A 6,000-nucleotide genomic window follows, 5' to 3' on the forward strand; every position below is an offset into this window, starting at 1 on the left:
TTATGGCTGAAAACATTTTTTAAAGTCTCCTTAATGCACATTAAATACTCGTATGTTGATTGATTCATTCATTTTTTTTCTAGTCTGTGTTGTTTCTCCCTCACTCTTTCTCCTGCCCTTTCTTGGACAGGTTTTCTCTCTTGCCTTCTCTTTTGAAAGCACCCACACTCCTACTGTTACCGCAGACTCCTGCCTTAACTTTAATATCTACTGAGATTTGGAGCCTGTGGCACCTACTCTTTGCGATGACGGAAAATCTGGTTTCTGTCCTTTATTTCTTTCCAGTCCTTTCAGTTTCCATCTGTGTGCCCTCCAAATGCAATAGTTTGAGATTTCTTTAAAGAACATCATAGACTTGGCCTTGGAATGGAAGCTTCAAATGATATCTAAAGAATACATGAACCAGCCAAAGGAGAAAGTGGAGGGAATTAAAAAAAAAAAAAAAAAATCAAGAATGACAGCCAGAGAATTTTCACAAAATTCGGACAGGCTGTGGCCGTTCCTTATTCTTTTGCCTGATGGATTGCACATTTCCCACAAGGGCTTGGTACCATCTAGGACCTGAAGATACGCTGAAGGTTTCCTCGTAAAATCCAGCCTCTATTTTATTCTCACTTCCTTTCTTCTGGGTTTGGCCTATGCGAAGCCCACCGGTAAGTTATAAATGACTTATCAAGCATTAGCGTTTAGAGAGTAGACGGCTCCATAAATACCTACTTGGCCTCATTAAAAAGCTTCAGCGATTAAAGAGAATGATTAGTGTGGTGCCAGAGGGGAAAGCAGAAAATCCAACATCTGACTCAAAAAGGGCCAGACCTCTTCTCAGGGAAGACCGCGGGTGTCAGGGAAGAGGATCTGGCCCGCGCCCCGGAGCGGAGCGCCGGGCGTCGGCGTCTGCGGAGCCTGCACCGGGGCCTGTCACGGGAAGAGTTATGAAAAGTGCACACGTTCTCAGAGACGATTACCCTCTTGCCCTCCACGCCTCCTTCCCAACCTCCCCTTCCACTCCCTGCTCCCCCCACCCTGGAACTCAAAGCATGATTAAAACAGAGAAACCTATAACGGGGATGAAATGACCCTCAAATGACTGCTTAATTACAGCGAAATGAAAGCCGGGGGGCTACAAATAACCAGGAACTGTCCCGGCTGTCACTGAAGAGGAGCCTGCGCATGAGTCATGAGTCATGAATTAGCCACTAAGTGTTCGCCGCCAGCCCCCAGCCGCCCGCCTCTGCCCTACCCGAGCCGGGCTCGCCGGCCCTCCACGCCTGGCCCCGCGGAGCCCCCCGCCCCCCGGGCGTCCGGGCCGGGTCGGAACCGGGCGGTTGTTGTGATTCCCAGGGCTCCCCCGTCGCCCCCGGCCGCCCGGTGGGTCGCTGGGTCGGGGAAAGCTCCCAGGCTGCGCAGGAGACAGGCTGACTGAAGGAGCGCAGCCAGCGCGGCTGCAGATAAGTTAATGTACACAGAGAGGATGTAAATTACCACGACCCGCAGCAGCAGGACATTGGCCAGGGCCCTGTCAGGGAGAGGACAAGCGTCGGGGGCTGCGCGCTCGCTGACACCCACCCGGGATGGAGCCGCCAGGCGGCCCGGCCCGGGAGGACCTCTTGGAGCCAGGCTTTCCTTGAAAACAGCTGCGTGTCCCTGACACCTCCAAACTAATGCATTTTTAATCAGGGGAATTAGCTCTAGGCGTCCCATATTTTTCCAGCCTCCCCCCACCAACCCCCGTCTCTTCCAGCCACGTCCCCCTCCCCGCCCCCGGCTTAGGGACTGGCAGTCCCATTCTGTTTCTTTACTGGGACTCTGCAGAGTCCCCCGCTGCCCCTACACCCCCCGAGACCAAACCACCTTTAAAAATATCTCCCTCGCCACCCCCATCCTCCCACCAGCCCTCCTCCACCACCGGGTTCGCTCCAATGCAACTTTCGCCCCCACCCTTCCCTCTGTTTATACAGTGACATCACAGCCCCTGGCTCTCTCCAAGACTCAGAGAAAACAGAGTTCAAAAAGGCAAACAGGAAAGCCCGCTGGTCGTGGGCACGGGGTGAGATTCGGTCCACCCGCGGCGGAGCGCGCAGACGCGCACGTGCACGCACCTCGGTGTGAGCCCGTCTCCACTGGGACGGGCTGGGGAAAGGGCTGCCCGGGCCGTGCTCCCCGTCAGCCCCGGGGAACTCTTGTGCCAGCCCCTTAGGGAATTGAAAAGTGTCCAGTAGTCGCATAAAAAAAGTGAAAAGGTAAAACAGGTGAAATTAATTTTAACAATATATTTTTAACCTGATATATTCAAAACATTATTTCAATATGCAATCAATACAAAAATTATAAATGAGATATTTCATATTTTTTTTCACAGTAAATCTTCGAAATTACACTCACAGCACATCTCAATTCAGACACGAATTTTTCATTGGAAATACTTGATCTGTAGTTACATTTCATAAAACTTAGAGTTGAAAAATTGATTCACATACTCACATTGTTCCAAATATATTTAAGCACTTTTCAATAACTGCATCCAGTGTTAGTTCTTAAGTGTGAATTTACACTAATATGGAATAAAATAAAATTTGAATTAAATGAGAATTCTGAGTTAAATTAAATAAAAAATTAAATTTCTTTGTTGCACATTTTAAATTCCTAACATTTTAAATTCCCCTGCAGCTAGTGGCTACCAGATTAAACAACAGGGATAGAGAGTTATAGAATCTCCAAATTTCAGCTCTTGTTAACATGAAGTGGAGACAATAAATAGTTTCTAATTTATGTAGGCTTGTTGTAAGAATTAAGTGAAATACAGTAGAACAATGTATATTAAGTACTTGGCACAGGGCCTGGCACATAGTAAGTACTCAGTAATGAAGGTAACTCTGAGAATTATTTCTCCACTTTAGTGATTTTCACGCCCCCATCCTTAAACTCAGCGTTTCATACTTCCATCCTCCAGAACTTACTCTTAGGAGGGATTGTTAAATGAATGTGCAATAAGCTGCCAAAAATGAACAGAGTATTCAAACACTCAAGTGTCCTTCTGTCCCTATTTATTGGACACCCCTTTCACCCACAACATGCCTTCAGTTTCATTACTATCTGTGCTGGCCACTCCAAATTTTATAAATAGAACAGATCTTCAGTGGTATCTATCCAGCTACATAGTAAACATCTTGCAAAGATATTTTTAACTCCATCCACCAAAACCTGAATTGATGAGTATCATCCCTAATGTGCCTCTCCTGTTCCCTCATTGGTTGGTGTTGCCATTCGCTTGAAAGCCTCAGCCAGACTCTGGCAGTCATTCAAGGTTGTTCTTCCTCCTTCACTGTTCCCCTCACCACAACCCCTTAGTGAATCGCTAAGTCTTATCAATTCTACTCCTAAACACCTCTCAAATCCATTGATGTGTCTCGTTGTCCACTGTTATCCTTCACTTAGATGTTGTAACTGGTCTTTCTGCCTCTGCTTTGCCCCCCTTCAATTCATTCTTCATGCTTCAGCAAGAGTAACTTTTCTAAAGCATGACTCCAATTATGCAACAAGCCTGCTTAACACTTAAATGACTTTTGACTCTTCCACAGGGCCTATGAGGTCCTTATGAAGTTTCCTTGCTTAACCCTTTCTTCTTGTCTTTTAAAAAACAGCCTTTACCTCCTCACCCATTCCCCTCCTGCCCCCAATTTCTGGCCTCTCTGAATCTCTTCCAGTTCATCTACCACATCACATGTTTCCTGCTGGAGGAGCTCCCACACATGGCCATGCTGGGTGCATCACATTCATATCTATCCTTCAAGTCACAACCCCACTCTGAGATGGTATTTGGTATGCACAGCCAGATACTTCTTCCCACTTTGCCACATGGCAACCTGTCTGCATAGTTGACTGCATCTGTTTCAGAGGATCCCTCAGCTTTGGGCTCTCGGTTAGAAAATGCCAGCTCCCTCTCAAAACTCTGTGCATGACACCTTTAGAAATCCTTTGAGATCCTAAGCATTTAGGTCATCAAAGGGGCACACTGGCTATTACTGATTTTGTCTAGTTCCATTCCACAACACCGATTTTTGTAGTGTTTCCTTGCTTTGTTTCACTTTGACTGTAGAAGCTGGCTAAGATGCATTGGCACTAGCACTATCTATTGCATGCAAAAGTTTTGCTTAAAAGAAGTGTTGATGTTGGAGCTGTGAGAAAAGCAGGCCCTACCTTGCAGGACCTGGGGGAAGAATGGAATGTGAAAAGCTCACTTTAAAATGGTAGGGGTTTGGGTGCCAGGCAGGAGCAGTGGTGGAGCATTTCAGAGACCAGTCCGAGCCTAATGAGGTCTGCCAGGGCTCTGGGCAGGCGTCACCAGCTGGCTCTTTGCCACTCCTCTTGCCCTCCCAGACACACACAGTGCTGGGGGTCAGCACTTACGCTAACACTGGAGACAGGCGGGCAACATGAGGCTGGTGGATGAGGGCAGCGATGGCTAGGTATTTTCCCAGAGGACCAAAGAGCAGGATACGTATGTCTGGTTTTTGCCTCTGACACCTCCAGGCCTAGGGATGGATTCCCAGTGATCTCCTTCCATCAAAGGGCTTGATCCCAGGAAAGGCGAGTGAAGATGAAACTTCAGCTCTTTGTCTGCCTTTGGGATAAAGCTATGTGAAACTGTCAAAGCAAATATCATGTTTCCCTGGAAAACTGTAAATTCCTTTGGCTCTGGGTCCAGGAGGTTTGTCATGTGGTTAGAGGAAAGATGAGTATGTTGATCACAGGTCATCAGCTGTAAGGTTCTGTAGCTCGGGCCCCAGGTCCATATTGCCAGCTGCTATAATGCCAAGTATAATGTTGGGTTCAAGTAATGCTCAGTAAATACTCTTTAATTACAGCTCAAGATGAAGACAGTGAAATAGCTTGCTGTTTGTTATGTACTTGGCAACTGATGTGTATCATCAGATCAAATAGAGGTATTGATAAATTTTGTCAAGGGGCATGCACATTTTAAAAATGGAATAATTGTAAATGCTCTTGTGATAGAATATACCTGAAAATCTTCAGAAGGAAATGGAAGATTATTAAATATTTATTTTGTTTGTTTGTTTTCTGGCTAGCTGGTTGATTTTTGCCAGATTTATTATATATTAAAGTAGCATTAACATTAAATTCATGCTACAAAATCAGATTGAAAAATAAGAAATTACCATGGGTAAACATTTTTTTCTCTTTTACAGCTTGTAAACAGGGGCTATGGATGCTTAAATAATGTTTTTCAAAGCTCCATCTTTCTTACTGTGCTTTGGTCAGAAAGAAAAATACGTGAGAAAAGCTATTTTGATCACCCATAGTACAACAGTTGCTGTATCTTGTTAGCCTTTTTGTGGCATATTTAGCATTCTAAATTTCTAACAATTATTTTCCCCATATCGTTTAATAAGCACTTCTTCATGTTATGATAAACCCTTTATGAATATAAATTTCAATGTGTACAGACTGTACTATCATATAGATTTGCAACACTTACTTAACCACTCACATATTATTGGTTACTTGGGTTATTTTATTTTAAAAGTTTCCAAAGATTCCCTTAGGGATAGAGTTTCATCAATTTTAAAGTTATGACAATATTTAATGTACATAGGGCAATATTTAATCACAACATATTGTTTTGGTGAAAAATAAAAGAGCCAGAAGTTTTATGTTAAATTTTTTTAGAAAATTGGCGTAACACTAAAAGCAATCAGCCAGTTTCACTGAGCTCCCAATTTCAGAGAAAAACTGGCCTCTTCAAGTAAAGATTCCTTGTTCTTAGAGGGGAGGAGCTGATGATTAAGTAATCACAAGAAACAACGCATGGCAAGGGAACTCACCCAGCGTAGACCAGAAAATGTCCTCTAGAGAATGTGGCATTTAAACCAGGACTCCTCAGGACAAGGAGGCGTTGAAAGCCCCAGCTATCCTGGCATGCTGAAATACTTTGGGGGGATAGTAGTGGATAAAACCCTTCTGCAAAGTCGTCTGCTAATA

Source organism: Chlorocebus sabaeus, chromosome 18 (genome assembly GCF_047675955.1).
Source record: "Chlorocebus sabaeus isolate Y175 chromosome 18, mChlSab1.0.hap1, whole genome shotgun sequence".
Taxonomy (NCBI): domain Eukaryota; kingdom Metazoa; phylum Chordata; class Mammalia; order Primates; family Cercopithecidae; genus Chlorocebus; species Chlorocebus sabaeus.